Genomic DNA, 17401 nt, shown 5'->3' with positions numbered 1-17401 from the left:
AAAAATGTGTGGTATAAAAATGTGTGGTGAAGGCACAGCGTGGTAAAAAGCTCTTTGTAAAGGCTGTTTCCTCTAAGCTCCAGGTGAATATAGCCGCAGTTATAGGACCTGAAGTTAGCCAGCACCCAGGGAACCCTTCAGAGAATGAAATCTAGAGGCTGCAGACATCCACGGAGCTCTGACTAGCATGGATTCCACCACCTTTTCTTACCAGACTTTCCTGTGAATCCCAAACTGCAGAACTCTATCACCCCCAACAGTGCAAATCCCCCATTTTGGCAGGCTGCAAGCCTTACATTTCACCAGGCAACTTTGCAGTGCTGCCTGAAGGGAACAGGGCATTAGCATGCTGGAGAACGAAAATGCTGGCGACAGTGGCTGGGCAGTGAGGGGGGCAGGCCAGAGGAGGGAGGTGGGGAGGGTTTGGGTACAAATAAATGAATAAATAGCCTTACCTTAACGCTGCTGCCCCCATCTCCCGAGAATCTTCTCTTCCTGCTTCTGACTCTGGGCACAGACTCCCAGCCTGCCCTGTGGCCAATCCTGAAGCTGGTCTCGCATGAGAGCAGCATCAGGATTGATCTGAGCATCATCAACTTGCGCTCCCAGGCAGACTGGGAGCCTGTGCCTGCTCTCTCCAGCCCCAGCAACGCAGCTGGGAATGGAGAGAGCTGAACTGCGCGTGAGGGTTTGGCTTGCATGAGAAGGCCGGCCAAACACGCCATGCGTAGTGAAGGAGTGCCCACCACTGCCCCACCAGCAGTGTCATCCCCCAGGCCCGCCCCCAAGACTCTTCACAGTCCTAGGTCAGGCCCGCCCCAAGACTTGTCACAGTTCTGGGTCAGGCCCGCCCCCAAGACTCATCACAGTCCTGGGTCAGGCCCGCCCCCAAGACTCGTCACAGTCCTGGGTCAGGCCCGCCCCAAGACTCGTCACAGTCCTGGGTCAGGCCCACCCCCAAGACTCGTCACAGTCCTGGGTCAAGCCCGCCCCCAAGACTCGTCACAGTCCTGGGTCAGGCCCGCCCCCAAGACTCGTCACAGTCCTGGGTCAGGCCCGCCCCCAAGACTTGTCACAGTCCTGGGTCAGGCCCACCCCCAAGACTCGTCACAGTCCTGGGTCAGGCCCGCCCCCAAGACTCGTCACAGTCCTGGGTCAGGCCCGCCCCCAAGACTCGTCACAGTCCTGGGTCGGGCCAGGGGATTCAAATATAGCAATAATAAAATGGGTTTAGAGCCCGTTTTATTATCGTTTTATGTACTGGTGGAGGTGGGGCGGCGCTCCACCGCCCTAATGGAGCAACCGTCGCTCAGTGCTTCAAAGAAGAGCTGGGTCTTCTGGTCCAAAGCTCCAGCCCATACATGAGTGTAGCAGGACACTGCCCCCGCTGTGTGGAGTGTTGTGATATGCTCTTTAGACAGTGTTGACAGTTTGTTGTAGGGGTGTGTTATCCCGCTCAGCTTGTGTTGCGTTCCTCATAGTTCTCATGAAACGCTCCACCATGCCATTTGCTCGTGGCCCACAGAAGATGAACTTTCAGTGTTTAAAATCCAGGTGTGCAGTGAACTTGGCAAAGTCTTGCCCATTCAACAGGGCTCCATTGTCTGTTCTGACTGTCTCTGGAATACCACATTCCGCAAATATCTCATCCAGTTTGGGGGTTACTGATTTTGCGCTGGCGGATGAGATGTTTTGCGATGGAAAATCTGGAGTATTCATCCATCCCAGCTAGAATGTTCTTTTCCAATGCTAAAGGTCCGATGAAGTCCATGGCGATGGTTTGCCAGGGACCATCCCGGTAGGGCTGACACATGGAACACACTTCTTTGTCCCGCTGCATTAATAACTCTAGAATCTCAGTGTGTGGTATTTTTCAACAATGGATATCAAGATGAGGCTCGAAGACGGGAAAGCTTTGATTATCAATATCTCTGTCCTCTGAGCAGGCCTCTGAGGGAACTTCTCTGATTTCCTGGTAGTCTGGGAACAGCCAGTTACATGTCATTACATGTCAGCCACCCCTGGCGTGTGCTTAACTGGACAACTTTAACCAGCCCTGGCTTTTTAATTATTCGGATGCTGAATTTGGCCCTTGTAGTTCCATTTTTTGTACTGCACATATGGGACTGGCTGAAGGTGATACACACGACAAGAGACAACTTCTCAGCCATGTATGGGACTTACCCTTTCAAGTAGCCTGCTGTTCAAAAGACCTGGCCTGTTGCTAAGCCGGAAGGATTGCCTATGGGCCACTTCACCTTTGTGATGCTGTGAGCAAAGCATGGACTTTGAGAATCTTTACTACATTTTATCACACGTAGAACACACAGCACGTGGATTCACAGATGAACACACTGCATCTACCGGCAGATGGCTCAGCGAGTTAAAGGCTCGGTACTTGGACATCTGGTGATCTGTGGATCACAAGTGTAACTCGAAGCAAAGTTTTTACAGTCTCTACCTTAAATCGGGTAAAAGTAACACCTGTTATATGTAGCGCTTAATAATGAATAATGCCCAAATGCATCAAAGCAAAAACCGGTCGCAAATATGCAGATTATCAGAATCTGCTCCTTTGCGACCGGTATTTTTGCATTTGGGTGCATCATCCCAAATGCAAAAATCGCAATTTAAGTAATCTCTAAATTGCGATTACTTAAATTGCAATTGCATTTAAGGAATCTCAAATTGAGATTCCTTAAATGCAATGCATTAAAGTAAAAAAAATGGCAATTTCGCTAATAGGGGGCGTAAATTACCATGAAGTTGAACTTCATGGTAATTTGCAAAAACTTTGAAAAATGCACTAAAGTGCATTTTTCAAAGTTCCATTTTACACACAAACATGCCCTTGGGGCATGTGTGTGTGCGTAACATGTACCCATATGCAGATTTCAGGGGTGCAACAGGGTGTCCTTTTGACACCCTGGCACCCTTGAAATTGCATTCTCAATTTGCGATTCTCTAATTAAGAATCGCAAATTGATAATGTCTTCCCATTCATTCCAATGGGCCTCTAGGCCCATAGGAATGAATGGGGAGGTCAAGTCAAGTCAAGAAATACTTTATTCGGTTCGTTTCAAAAACCACAAAAGTACAAAAACAAGCAAGAAGGTCCAAGAGACACCAGACAACGTGATAACATAGAAGTGCAATTTAAAAAGAAGGAAATGTCCAGTTTAAAAAAATATTTGAAAGTGCAGAATTATGGTGTCAAAATTTAAAACGGGAGGTATATACAACATTCCATTATTTTAAAACAGATTATAAACATTTTAAAAATTGAGTCAAAAGGCAAACATTAACATTTATAGTTATTCATCTAAGCCCAATTAATCTTTTTGCTGAGTCTCACTGCTATGGTTAAAAAACTGGCTACATTACAAATTTCCCATAAGTTAGACAGTAATTGGAGGTGCAGTAAGGCTGGCTTTACTTGCTTAAACCTTTTCCCCTTTAATAGGGGTATAATAAACCTTTTTCTTATATCTATGAAGTAACCGCAGAAAAATAGGAAGTGAACAGTATCCATGATCGAACAACCATCATATTTACACAAATCCAGATCAAGAGGCTTAGTCCAACCAGGGCGGCCAGAAATCAGAAGGTGGATTTTGTCTAACCGGAACTTTGTTAAAAGGTATCTATGATTTGTGTTATTAACAACCTTTAGGTAAAGTTCCAGTTCACACCCAGAAGATACAATCAGTTGGTGAGTTCTCACGAATGGCTTTGATAACTCCAATCCTTCTCTATCCATCCCTCTGTTCAGCAGAAAGGTGTTTTTGACCCACTTCAGGTCACCCTTCACTAAATTAGATGGCTTGTTAAACAGTTCTGGGCGGCCTAACTTTATGGATAATTGTTGGACATATTTCAGCCAAGGGATATTATCCCAATGATCTAGGATAAGGCAGTCCTTAAAAATTTTGTGGTTCACTTCCAGTTCCGGGTTAAGCCAGACTAAAATCCACTTAAGTAGGGGGGCCATGGCGATTCGATCCTCCAGATAAGCTACGCCGCATTCCTGATGTACTATGAAGCCGGCCGTAGATCTTGGCAAGGAGAGGATCGTTTTGAGGAAATTATCCTCAGTTATCTGGAGCATCTTGACTGTCCTGAATCCCCACAAGTCTGCGCCATACATGGCGATAGCTATACATTTTGCAGCATATACCTTTAAAACCGCCTCCAGGGGTTTCACCCCTAGTTTACGCGAGAAGCCCAGGACTGCCGAGATTGAACGTGCCAGGGCATGTTTTTCTCCAGCAATTGAGGGTGCCAGGTAGAACAATCATCAAATACAACCCCCAAATAGGGAAATCTGGAGACTCTTGTCAGTTTATGCCCATTGCATTCTAGTGCCATTACATTTTTTTTCCGGGCCCTGCCTTTCTGGCCCACCACCATAACATGAGATTTACCGTAATTAACACTTAGATCAAGGGATGACATAAAAACATAGAATGAGTTTAACAGACATTGGAGGCCCACTGCGGTGCGAGCTAGAAGAGCAGCATCATCCGTATATAACAAAGCAGGCAATAAAAGCTTTCCAGCCCTCGGTATGTCCTTACAAGCTACTCCCAGGAGACCACCCAGGTCATTAATATATAATGTGAACAACAAGGGAGCTAAGATACATCCTTGCCTTACCCCATTGGTGATACTAATCTCACCCGTGCAATTACCCTTTCTATCGTATCGCACCATAGCTGTAAGATCCCTGTGGAGGTCTGCTAAGAAATGCACAATATTGGGATCTATTCCAATTCTAAGAAGCTGGCCCCATAACTTGGGGAGGTATTCCTTAATTGCGACTCACAATTTGCGAATCTCAATTAAGGAATGTTTAGAGAGCGTTATTTTTAAAGTAAATTCTACATGCACAGCCTTTCGCTATTCCTTATTAGCGAATCCTTATTTTTCGCTAATAAGGAATCGCAAATGGCATTGTTGATGCATGTGCCAGTTAGGGCGCTATACCCTGCAGAATAGAAACATGTTATTACGATCAGACACCAATGTTCATTATCAAGGGAGGGGGAGGGGCGGTTTGAACATCTTCGGTGGGTCTTTTCAGGATACGGGGACAGAGGATGTATCTCCGCACAGCCTTTCCCAGGGGGTGTTTTCAGCACCAATTAAGCCCTAATTATCTTTTTTACTCGTCGCCTCCTCAGCCTCTCTGCTGTTCTCCAGAGCTCGAGTGATCCTGGAGCGGCAGCATGGTGTGATCTGCGGCAGGTCTTGTAAAACCGCTGTTGCTTCAGGTGAATGTTCACACAGGTGGACAGAGCTACATTGGTTCTGGCAGCTCACCAGGGGTGCAGGCCTCACGAAGCCCTCCCTGTTTCCTTGCTCGTGTTTATCTCTTCCAGTCCATTTTTTTTCTGTGCATTTGGGTCCTCCCAGGCCTGATTTTATAATTGGATAAACACATAAAGAAACCTCTGTAGCTGTCCGAGATGGTTCCATTTGTTAAAATAATTTTCGTAAAGATCTTGTGCTAAAATTTATTATACAAAATATATTTTTCAATAACCGATTTTTTCTGTGTGATCTATCATTTTGACAAAACCATTTTTAAAATAAAAATTCCAGCTGCTGGTTTGACACATCTGGGTTTCACCACTACCGGGTCTTTTGAAAAGGGTTTCCCACCAATCCTTCACTGACACAGGTACCTCTCACATGGCTTGTAAGGCATTCCGTCTCCAAAACCTGGTCTGTTTTATCCTCAATCCTCCCTGGCTCCAACATCTGGTCTGTCTTAACTTCAATCCTCCCTGGCTCCAACACCTGGCCTGTCTTAACTTCAATCCTCCCTGGCTCCAACGCCTGGCCTGTCTTAACCTCAATCCTCCCTGGTCCCAACACCTGGTCTGTCTTAACCTCAATCCTCCCTGGTCCCAACACCTGGTCTGTCTTAACCTCAATCCTCCCTGGCTCTATCACCTGCCCTGCCTTATCCTCAATCCTCCCTAGCTCTATCACCTGGTCTGCCTTATCCTCAATCCTCCCTGGTTCCAACACCTGGTCTGCCTTAACCTCAATCGTCCCTGGCTCTATCACCTGATCTGCCTTATCCTCAATCCTCCCTGGCTCCAACACCTGGTCTGTCTTATCCTCAATCCTCCCTGGCTCTATCACCTGGTCTGCCTTATCCTCAATCTTCCCTGACTCCAACACCTGGTCTGTCTTAACCTCAATCCTCCCTGGCTCCAACACCTGATCTGTCGTATCCTCAATCCTCTCTGGTCCCAACATCTGGCCTGTCTTAACCTCAATCCTCCCTGGTCCCAACACCTGGTCTGCCTTAACCTCAATCCTCCCTGGTCCAAACACCTGGTCTGTCTTAACCACAATCCTCCCTGGTCCCAACACCTGGTCTGTCTTAACTTCAATCCTCCCTGGCTCCAACACCTGGTCTGTCTTTTCCTCAATCCTCCCTGGCTTCAACACCTGAACTGCGGTAACCTCAATCCTCCCTGGTTCCAGCACCTGGTCTCTCTTATCCTCAATCATCTCTGGTCCCAACACCTGGTCTGTCTTAACCTCAATCCTCCCTGGTCCCAACACCTGGTTTGTCTTAACTTCAATCCTCCCTGGCTCCAACACCTGGTCTGTCTTTTCCTCAATCCTCCCTGGCTTCAACACCTGAACTGTTGTAACCTTAATCCTCCCTGGTTCCAGCACCTGGTCTGTCTTATCCTCAATCATCGCTGGTCCCAACACCTGGTCTGTCTTAACCTCAATCCTCCCTGGTCCCAACACCTGGTCTGCCTTAACCTCAATCCTCCCTGGCTCCAACATTTGATCTGCCGTATCCTCAATCCTCCCTGGTCCAAACACCTGATCTGTCTTAACTTCAATACTCCCTGGCTCCAACACCTGGGCTGTGGTAACCTCAATCCTCTCTGGTTCCAGCACCTGGTCTGTCTGATCCTCAATCATCCCTGGTCCCAACACCTGGTCTGTCTTAACCTCAATCCTCCCTGGTCCCAACACCTGGTCAGCCTTATCCTCAATCCTCCCTGGCTCCAACACCAGATCTGTCTTAACCTCAATCCTCCCGGGCTCCAACACCTGATCTGTCTTAACCTCAATCCTCCCTGGCTCCAACACCTGGTCTGTCTTATCCTCAATCCTCCCTGGCTCTATCACCTGGTCTGCCTTATCCTCAATCCTAACTGGCTCCAACACCTGGTCTGTCTTATCCTCAATCCTCCCTGGTCCAAGCACCTGGTCTGTCTCAACCTCAGTCCTCCCTGGCTCTATCACCTGGTCTTTCTTATCCTCAATCCTCCCTGGCTCCAACACCTGGTTTGTCTTATCCTCAATCCTCCCTGGTCCCAGCACCTGGTCTGTCTTAACCTCAATCCTCCCTGGTCCAAACACCTGGTCTGTCTTAACCACAATCCTCCCTGGTCCCAACACCTGGTCCGTCTTAACTTCAATCCTCCCTGGCTCCAACACCTGGTCTGTCTTTTCCTCAATCCTCCCTGGCTCTATCACCTGGTCTGTTTTATCCTCAATCCTCCCTGGCTCCAGCACCTGGTCTGCCTTAACCTCAATCCTTCCTGGCTCCATCACTTAGTCTGTCTTATTATCAATCCTCCTGGTTCGAACACCTCAATACTCCCTGGCTCCAGCACCTGGTCTGCCTTGTCCTCAATCCTCGCTGGCTCCAACACCTGGTCTGTCTAATCTTCAATCCTCCCTGGCTCTATCACCTGGTCTACCTTATCCTTAATCCTCCCTGGCTCTATCACCTGGTCTTCCTTATCCTTAATCCTCCCTGGCTCTATCACCTGGTCTACCTTATCCTCAATCCTCCCTGGCCCCAGCACCTGGTCTGTCTTAACCTCAATCCTCCCTGGCTCCAACACCTGGTCGGTCTTATCCTTAATCCTCCCTGGCTCTAACACCCGGTCTGCCTTAACCTCAATCCTCCCTGGCTTCAACGCCCGGTCTGTCTTAACCTCAATCCTCCCTGGCTCCAACACCTGGTCGGTCTTATCCTTAATCCTCCCTGGCTCTAACACCCGGTCTGCCTTAACCTCAATCCTCCCTGGCTTCAACGCCCGGTCTGTCTTAACCTCAATCCTCCCTGGCTTCAACACCTGGTCTGTCTTAACCTCAATCTTCCCTGGCTTCAACACCCGGTCTGTCTTAACCTCAATCCTCCCTGGCTTCAACACCTGGTCTGTCTTAACTTCAATCCTCCCTGGCTCCAACACCTGGTCTGTCTTATCCTTAATCCTCCCTGGCTCTATCACCTGGTCTGTTTTATCCTCAATCCCCCCTGGCTTCAACACCTAGTCTGTCTTATCCTCATCCTCCCTGGTTGCAGCACTTGGTCTTTCTTATCCTCAATCATTCCCGGCTCCAGCACCTGGTCTGCCTTAACCTCAATCCTTCCTGGCTCCATCACTTAGTCTGTCTTATTATCAATCCTCCTGGTTCGAACATCTCAATACTCCCTGGCTCCAGCACCTGGTCTGCCTTGTCCTCAATCCTCGCTGGCTCCAACACCTGGTCTGTCTTATCTTCAATCCTCCCTGGCTCTATCACCTGGTCTACCTTATCCTTAATCCTCCCTGGCTCTATCACCTGGTCTTCCTTATCCTTAATCCTCCCTGGCTCTATCACCTGGTCTACCTTATCCTCAATCCTCCCTGGCCCCAGCACCTGGTCTGTCTTAACCTCAATCCTCCCTGGCTCCAACACCTGGTCGGTCTTATCCTTAATCCTCCCTGGCTCTAACACCCGGTCTGCCTTAACCTCAATCCTCCCTGGCTTCAACGCCTGGTCTGTCTTAACCTCAATCCTCCCTGGCTCCAACACCTGGTCGGTCTTATCCTTAATCCTCCCTGGCTCTAACACCCGGTCTGCCTTAACCTCAATCCTCCCTGGCTTCAACGCCCGGTCTGTCTTAACCTCAATCCTCCCTGGCTTCAACACCTGGTCTGTCTTAACCTCAATCTTCCCTGGCTTCAACACCCGGTCTGTCTTAACCTCAATCCTCCCTGGCTTCAACACCTGGTCTGTCTTAACTTCAATCCTCCCTGGCTCCAACACCTGGTCTGTCTTATCCTTAATCCTCCCTGGCTCTATCACCTGGTCTGTTTTATCCTCAATCCCCCCTGGCTTCAACACCTAGTCTGTCTTATCCTCATCCTCCCTGGTTGCAGCACTTGGTCTTTCTTATCCTCAATCATTCCCGGCTCCAGCACCTGGTCTGCCTTAACCTCAATCCTTCCTGGCTCCATCACTTAGTCTGTCTTATTATCAATCCTCCTGGTTCGAACACCTCAATACTCTCTGGCTCCAGCACCTGGTCTGCCTTGTCCTCAATCCTCGCTGGCTCCAACACCTGGTCTGTCTTATCTTCAATCCTCCCTGGCTCTATCACCTGGTCTACCTTATCCTTAATCCTCCCTGGCTCTATCACCTGGTCTTCCTTATCCTTAATCCTCCCTGGCTCTATCACCTGGTCTACCTTATCCTCAATCCTCCCTGGCCCCAGCACCTGGTCTGTCTTAACCTCAATCCTCCCTGGCTCCAACACCTGGTCGGTCTTATCCTTAATCCTCCCTGGCTCTAACACCCGGTCTGCCTTAACCTCAATCCTCCCTGGCTTCAACGCCCGGTCTGTCTTAACCTCAATCCTCCCTGGCTCCAACACCTGGTCGGTCTTATCCTTAATCCTCCCTGGCTCTAACACCCTGTCTGCCTTAACCTCAATCCTCCCTGGCTTCAACGCCCGGTCTGTCTTAACCTCAATCCTCCCTGGCTTCAACACCTGGTCTGTCTTAACCTCAATCTTCCCTGGCTTCAACACCCGGTCTGTCTTAACCTCAATCCTCCCTGGCTTCAACACCTGGTCTGTCTTAACTTCAATCCTCCCTGGCTCCAACACCTGGTCTGTCTTATCCTTAATCCTCCCTGGCTCTATCACCTGGTCTGTTTTATCCTCAATCCCCCCTGGCTTCAACACCTAGTCTGTCTTATCCTCATCCTCCCTGGTTGCAGCACTTGGTCTTTCTTATCCTCAATCATTCCCGGCTCCAGCACCTGGTTTGTCTTTTCTTCAATCCTCCCTGATTCAAACACCTTGTCTGTTTTAAACTCAGTCCTCCCCTGCTCCAGCACCTGGTCTGCCTTAACCTCAATCCTTCCTGGCTCCATCACTTAGTCTGTCTTATTATCAATCCTCCTGGTTCGAACACCTCAATACGCCCTGGCTCCAGCACCTGGTCTTCCTTATCCTCAATCCTCTCTGCCTCCAGCACCTGGTCTTTCTTATCTACAATCCTTCCTCTCTACAGCACCTGGTCTGCCTTAACCTCTATCCTCCCTGGCTCCAGCACCTAGTCTGCCTTATCCGCAGTCCTCCCTGGCTCCAACACCTCAATCCCCCATGGCTCCAGCACCTGGTCTGTCTTATCTTCAATCCTCCAACACTATGAAACACTGAGCCCGGACCTAGTCTCTAAAACACCCTTGGCCAAAACTTGACATCTACACCGAACTACAAAAGATTTTTGAAAACGGAACAATGTCAATGCTTTCAATGGGCCGGTACTCACCGGTACACAGTACCAGCACTTTTATATTTTCTCGCCTTGAGTACCGGGACCTTTCCCCTGAAAAGAAGAGTGCCGGTACTCATAACGGCCTGGTTTTGATGCTGCAGTCCTGAGTTCCATACCTGGCAGCTCTTTCTGCACGGCCTGCAATGGGTTAAAGCTCATTTCAAACCGAGTTGAAGCCTGGGCTGAGCTGGTTCCAGAGTGCCAGCACAGAGCTGGGTGTGCCTCTCTGGAGTGAAAGGTTGAGTATCCCTGCAGCGTGTCTTTCAGAGGGGGCCGGAAGGCATCCATAAAACATAATAGGCCGAGTGTGGGCCACATTGTTCAGGCCATGGAGAAGTGTGGCTCAATGGTTAGAGCGGCAGACCCTGATGCAGAGGTCTAGCCCGGGACCAGGGTTCAATTCCCGGCCTCGGCGGGTCTTGGGCTCAGAATTCCACGGACCTGATAATTCTCGCCTCGGTACCTATTCCAATCCTGGAGTCCCACTCTGCAACTCTGGGCAATAGCTTGCTTAATCTCCACAACGGCCCCAACAACGCTAAGGATGCCTGGCTCCACCTTGGGGGTGCCCAGGAGTGGACACCTCACAGGGAAAGCCAGCACAGCGGTATTCGTACAAGCGCCTTGAGACCCTTGCGGGTGAGTAGTGCAAGTATCAATTTACATTACATTACATTTACATTTACATGCAGCGTGTTAGCATGCCCATTGTTTTAAACGCCCGCAAATCTTCGCCCATCAACAATTTAAATGAAAGGGATTTGATGGAACAAAATCCCTGCCCTCTAGATCAAATCAATGCATTCATGCTTTTTTTAAAACTTCAGCAGGAGTACTGATTAGTCAGTGGGTCATTTATTGATAAACATTTGTTATATAAATATAAACTTTGCGTTTACCTCTTATCTGTCATCGAACTCACCTTCTCCATAATCGCATCTTTTAACTTCAATTTTTCCATTTTCCTTTCCTTTTTCTTTTTTCTTTTTTCTTTCCCTCTCCTTTTCTTCTTCTTCTCTCTATTTCTATCCCTATCTTCTTCATACTTCCCCAATTCTCTCTTTCTTTTTCCTTTTTATATAAAAACTTTCTAATGTAGCTTTTTTATCTTCCAGTTTTTACACAGAAGCATTATATTCTTGTTTTTAAACAGTTCAGTCTTATAATCATTATATGTTCTATTCGAGTCATTAATACAAGTTGATGTAATCTTCTCTTCTCTTATCCTTAGTTTCACTCATTTAAGATTGTACTCATTGTATTATTATATACTTATATCTTTATCTGAAATGTGCTTTTTATTTGTATTTCTGTGGTCTTTATCTTTAATAAAAACTATTTAACAAAAGAAAAATAACGATAAACTTTGGTGGTTTTCAGCAGCCAAATCACCTCCTACGTATCTGTGCTCCAATGAGATAGGCACACCTGTGACCGTCTCTGAAAAGGTTTCAATTACTGATACGTACATCACACAAAATGCGACCCCCGACTTTGTGCCGGACCTATTCAAGTTTTTGATGGCCTCCAACATCAGGCTCTGCGTGTGATAAAGGATGTGTGAGTACCAATGTGGACTTTACCAGGAAGTAAAAACAGTAAGTGTGTGAGCCTAGGTGTGACTCTGAGAATGAAAAGTAGTACTGTATTTTTGTGCGAAACTAGATGTGATGCAGAGAGCATGACATAGGCTTTCAAGTGTGTGAGGGGAGAGTGTGGGTGAAAAGGAGGAGATGAATTTAGAGTTTTTTCAGCATCTAGGGAATGTGTGTTGACAGTCCATCTCCTCTTGTGATGCTCTGATTATTTTGTGGAATTTTGTGTATCTCTTTTGGAAAATGCCAGCTATGTGAACAAATGATGCAGCAGGTTTACCATTCAGAAGACAAAGGTACTGGTGGGAGAGCCAAGAATTGTACAGGGACAGCCGAGCCAAGGGTCTGGCTGGGTTCTAAGAGACCTTGAATGAGCCAAGCCCTGTTACCAATGCAAATCATCCAACAAACATCACTTAAAATAGGATAAAGTATCTTCAAAATAAAAAAAAGCACATTTATTTAACATGGTGCAGCTTTGACATTAGTAAGTCACATTATACAATATTGAGGAATAATGAAGAAAAAGGGACATTTGTAAAACACAATATTTGCCCACGATCACAGAGTTTAGTTAAGTGGAGAGGTCGCGGTTTTCTTGTTTCACTTTGTACATATCAGCCACTAAATGGGTATCTATTTATCATGTATAAGATGGGTATCCATGGGCTGGATGTTCCAAGAGAACCTTGAGCTTAGCCAGCGCCCAGCATCTGGCTCAAGCCTGGCTGGACCTGTAAGTGGCTCACACACCTCTTGGCAAGTGTACTTTAAAAATGGCTACTCATGAGACCAACTCTAGCTTCATTAATCGGGTAAAGGCCAAGGGTTGGAAGTAGAAGATGGCGTATTCTCAAAGAACAAAGTCTGAACGTAATTATTTTTTAAAACTCTGCCCCAAAGAATTTGACAACAAGGCAAATGTGATAATAACTTTGGGCCCGAGTCACCGAATGAACTTAAGACTCAATCCTAAACTTACTACTATTTTGGTATTCACAGAATGCACCTACTACTTTTGGCATTCACAGAATGAACATACTACTTTTGGTATTCACAGAAGGAATTTACTACTTTTGGTATTCACAAAAGTTAGGATTTTGTCTTAAGTTTGTCTTAAGACAAACTTAAGACAGACTTAAGACAGACTTAAGACAAAATCCTAACTTAAGTCTGTCTTAAGTCTGTCTTAAGTTTGTCTTAAGTCTGTCTTAAGTTTGTCTTAAGACAAACTTAAGACAAAATCCTAACTTCTGTGAATACCAAAAGTCGTAAATTCATTCTGTGAATACCAAAATTAGTATGTTCATTCTGTGAATGCCAAAAGTAGTAAGTGCATTCTGTGAATACCAAAATAGTAGTAAGTTTAGGATTGAGTCTTAAGTTCATTCTGTGAATCGGGCCCTTTATTCTGCCTAACTCATCACAACAAGCTGCTTTTCGAAATATTACCTGGCACAGAGGTCTTTGTGTAACCAGCAAATTCCCAGGTACAATGGCACTTTAGTAACCCTGGTGGTTAATGCACGTGCTGGAAATATCTGTGTGCATTCTTCTAATCAAAGGTTTGACTGAACATAAAATTGCATGGAGGATCAATGTGCCTGCTGTCATGCACAGCATGAAACATGCAGATCACAGATTTCTTTTTAATATAGAGAGCTCTGTTGGTTAATTTCTTTTGCTGCAGAGATCATTGTGTCACCTGCAGGTCACAAGTTAAAAACGTTGTCACATAGTTCAGTGGTTCATGATCCTGCATCAGGTATATTCATGCAAACTACAAGGCAAACGTTAGGAAACGTGCTGGGTTTTTTCTCAATATTTTATTATAAGGTTACTTTGGTTAATATTAAGGGCTTATTGGTAAGTACTGTGTAAATGGTTAGACAATTTTACAACGCATGCGTATTTTTTGCATACAAGGCCTAGAAAGGTAAAAAACATAGCCCGCCTCTTGCCTCACCCCAAACTCCACCCCCCAATCCACTGCTTAGTTTTGGTGAGAACGTGCACCTATTTATTTCCATTTAAAGCACTGAGAAATTCAGTCCTACATTTAACTGAACCTGCAGATCAGGGGCGCAATTCAAGAATCTTGAACATGGTTACGCACCCTTCAAAGTTGACTGAAACTTATCTTCCCTGTCCGTCTCGCTGTATGTATGGTTTCATCTCTCTGTCAAGTGCTCTGAAGTAGCAAAAAAGATACATGCAGCACTTTACACTACTTCTTAATATGTAAATAAATTAACTCCTAGCCTTGACACTCTTCTGCATAAAACAATGTAGGAACTCTTTTGCTGTTGTGAAGTTTTTATTTTAGTTTCTATTCACTTTTTGAATTTGAAAGACATTGGATTACAGATTGTATTAAAAATATGAAAATATATTCAGTTTACTTTACTGGTAGGCAATGAATCTAACACATGAATCCGCATTGTTTAGTCAGAATTTTTTCCCACACAATTGTGTTTTTGGTGCCATAGAATGCAATGCTACAATTGGTCTATTGTGTTATGGAGTTTAAGGTTATTGTTAGGGGTGGGTGGTAAACTCTGCTCCACCAGTGGAGTTCGCAGAGTTTTGCCCACTCAGCTCCGGAAAAACTCTGGGGCATATTATCAAGCCCCAGCGATAATTATCGCTAAGCGCACTTAGCGCTAGGATAATTATCGCCGGGTAGCGTGGATTTTTATCACTGAGATAACTTGCTATTAGCAACGCTTATCTCAGAAGTGATAAAAATCCTCGCGCTAACTGACAAATGAGAGATTATCGCTGGAAAACCAACGATAATCTCTCGAAGTTTGGCGTTAGCTTGATGATAGGGGTTCACAAACTTAGCCACGATATCCACCTTCCATAGGATATCATGGCTAAGTCAGGAAAATACCAGGTGTAAAAAAAGCAGCGCTAACCGTGGTTAGCGCTGCTTTTTTTTATCACGAACAGGGTTAGCGATATCCTTGATAATAGGAGAAATGTCGCTTAAGAACATTTCTCCTATTATATTTCTCTGGAACGCCCCCTTTGCATCTCATTAGAGATGCAAGGGGAAGCGTAGAGAAAAAGGGTACTAACATGCGATTTTGCGTGTTAGCACCCTGTTGCTGATAGGGAGATAATTTTATCTCCGCTTTCTTGGCTTTTAAAGCCAAAAAAGCTGAGATTAATCCCTTGATAATATGCCCCTCTGTTTGTCCTGATTTTACAGCGCGGGACAAACTCCTGGTGCTAAAGATCAGTGCGAGCAGCGAAACGTACAGAAATTCCTACCCTTGCGGAACTCTGCCGAATCTCACAGACGTTTAAGGTAAAACTCCATGAGTTCCGCCCACCCCTATTCATTGCCAAAGATGTTTTGGACAGCGGCGGCCAGCACGGATCCGAGGCAGGCGGGTAGGGGTGGAAGGGGGGAGGACGCGGGGGAAGCGGGTATTCAGAAATAAAATAAAAAATGTACCTTCTCGCTGCTTCCTCACTGCGTCTCTCCTCCGTAGTTCACCTGTGCTGGCCTGAACAGGAAGCACACCCAGACTCCTAGGGGGTGCTGGCGCTCAGACGCTGACCGCGATCCTGGGCATGTTATGCACGCAGGCTGTATTGCAGCCAGCATGGAGAACATGCGAAGTGCACAAGACTGTTTGGTTGGCCCGAGAGGACCGGCCAAGTAGTCATTGCGCACTTAGAAGGGTGCTACAACTCCTCCTCTGCCCCCGCCCCCTCACACAAAGCTGCGGAAGTAGGACAAAATAAATTGATAATGATGCAAGTTATCATTTTATTTTCCCTTTATTTCACTGCTAAAAAGCAGTGGGAAGACGATTCTCCGCCTTAGTGGTCGAGCCGCCACTGGATTTGGAAGCAAAAATCTTGATGCTTTGGGATGTGATGGCCAGTCTGGGATCTTCCACTGACCCCTATGAAAAGAAGGGACAGGCAGCTTTCTCCCAGAGACTCATGGTTGCTGCTCCTACGTTAGACCCTAAAGGGCTGCAGTCCTTCATAAATGTCTCTTTACAGCCGCTTGTAAAATCTGCTTTTAGCTTTTGAGTAAATGTATTGGGAACATTGTGTTGTAAAATGATGCTCGGTGCATGAGAGGCTCACACTCGATGCAACAGAGGGCTGGTCTTGAAGGATACTGCAGGTCTGCTGTCACCCCCTGGTCCAGGCATAGGACACAGAGAACTACAGATATATGTAATGTAAGGGTTCATGAAGCAAACACATGCAGAATGTTTTATAACTTTAGCCTCAGGGATCACTGAAAAAGGTGTCCCACCTTCTAGTCTGAAGTTTGGGAGAACATGCCAGAGAAGAGGTGTGGTACCCGGGAGCATCACATCAAAGATTCTTCTGGGAAGGCTATCAGGTCCTACAGACTGTATTAAAAATATCATCTGAGTGGAATACTTAATAGAAAATATATACCTGGTTGGATGATATTCTGACTGCAACCCAGAACTTGGCACTAGTGTTTCCACAACAATAACTACATTTAATTAATTGAAACATATTCACACTCAGGGTTCTGCAGAGAGGAACTCTGCGGTGGACTCACTCCTGCTCTGAGGGCAGGGTCTGGATTCGGTCGCGACCAGACCACTTCCCCAGATCCCGGGTGACACAAGTACTGGTCAGTCCTGATGACACGTGTTACCATCTATCTCCAGATCCAGGGTGATGCAAGTACTGGTCAGTCCTGATGACACGTGTTACCATCTATCTCCAGATCCAGGGTGATGCAAGTACTGGTCAGCCCTGGTGACATGTGTTACCAGCTATCTCCAGATCCAGGGTGATGCAAGTACTGGTCAGTCCTGGTGACATGTGTTAACAGATTTCTCCAGATCCAGGGTGATGCAAATACTGGTCAGCCCTGGTGACATGTGTTACCAGCTATCTCCAGATCCAGGGTGATGCAAGTACTGGTCAGTCCTGGTGACATCTGTTACCGGCTATCTCCAGATCCAGGGCGATGCAAGTACTGGTCAGTCCTGGTGACATGTGTTACCAGATTTCTCCAGATCCAGGGTGATGCAAGTATTGGTCAGTCCTGGTGACATGTGTTACCGGCTATCTCCAGATCTAGGGTGATGCAAGTATTGGTGAGTCCTGGTGACATGTGTTACCGGCTATCTCCAGATCCAGGGTGACGCAAGTACTGGTCAGTCCTGGTCAAATGTGTTACCGGCTATC

The sequence above is a fragment of the Lissotriton helveticus genome, chromosome 9, assembly GCF_964261635.1.
Source record: "Lissotriton helveticus chromosome 9, aLisHel1.1, whole genome shotgun sequence".
Lineage (NCBI taxonomy): Eukaryota > Metazoa > Chordata > Amphibia > Caudata > Salamandridae > Lissotriton > Lissotriton helveticus.
This window is presented reverse-complemented; position numbering follows the sequence as displayed.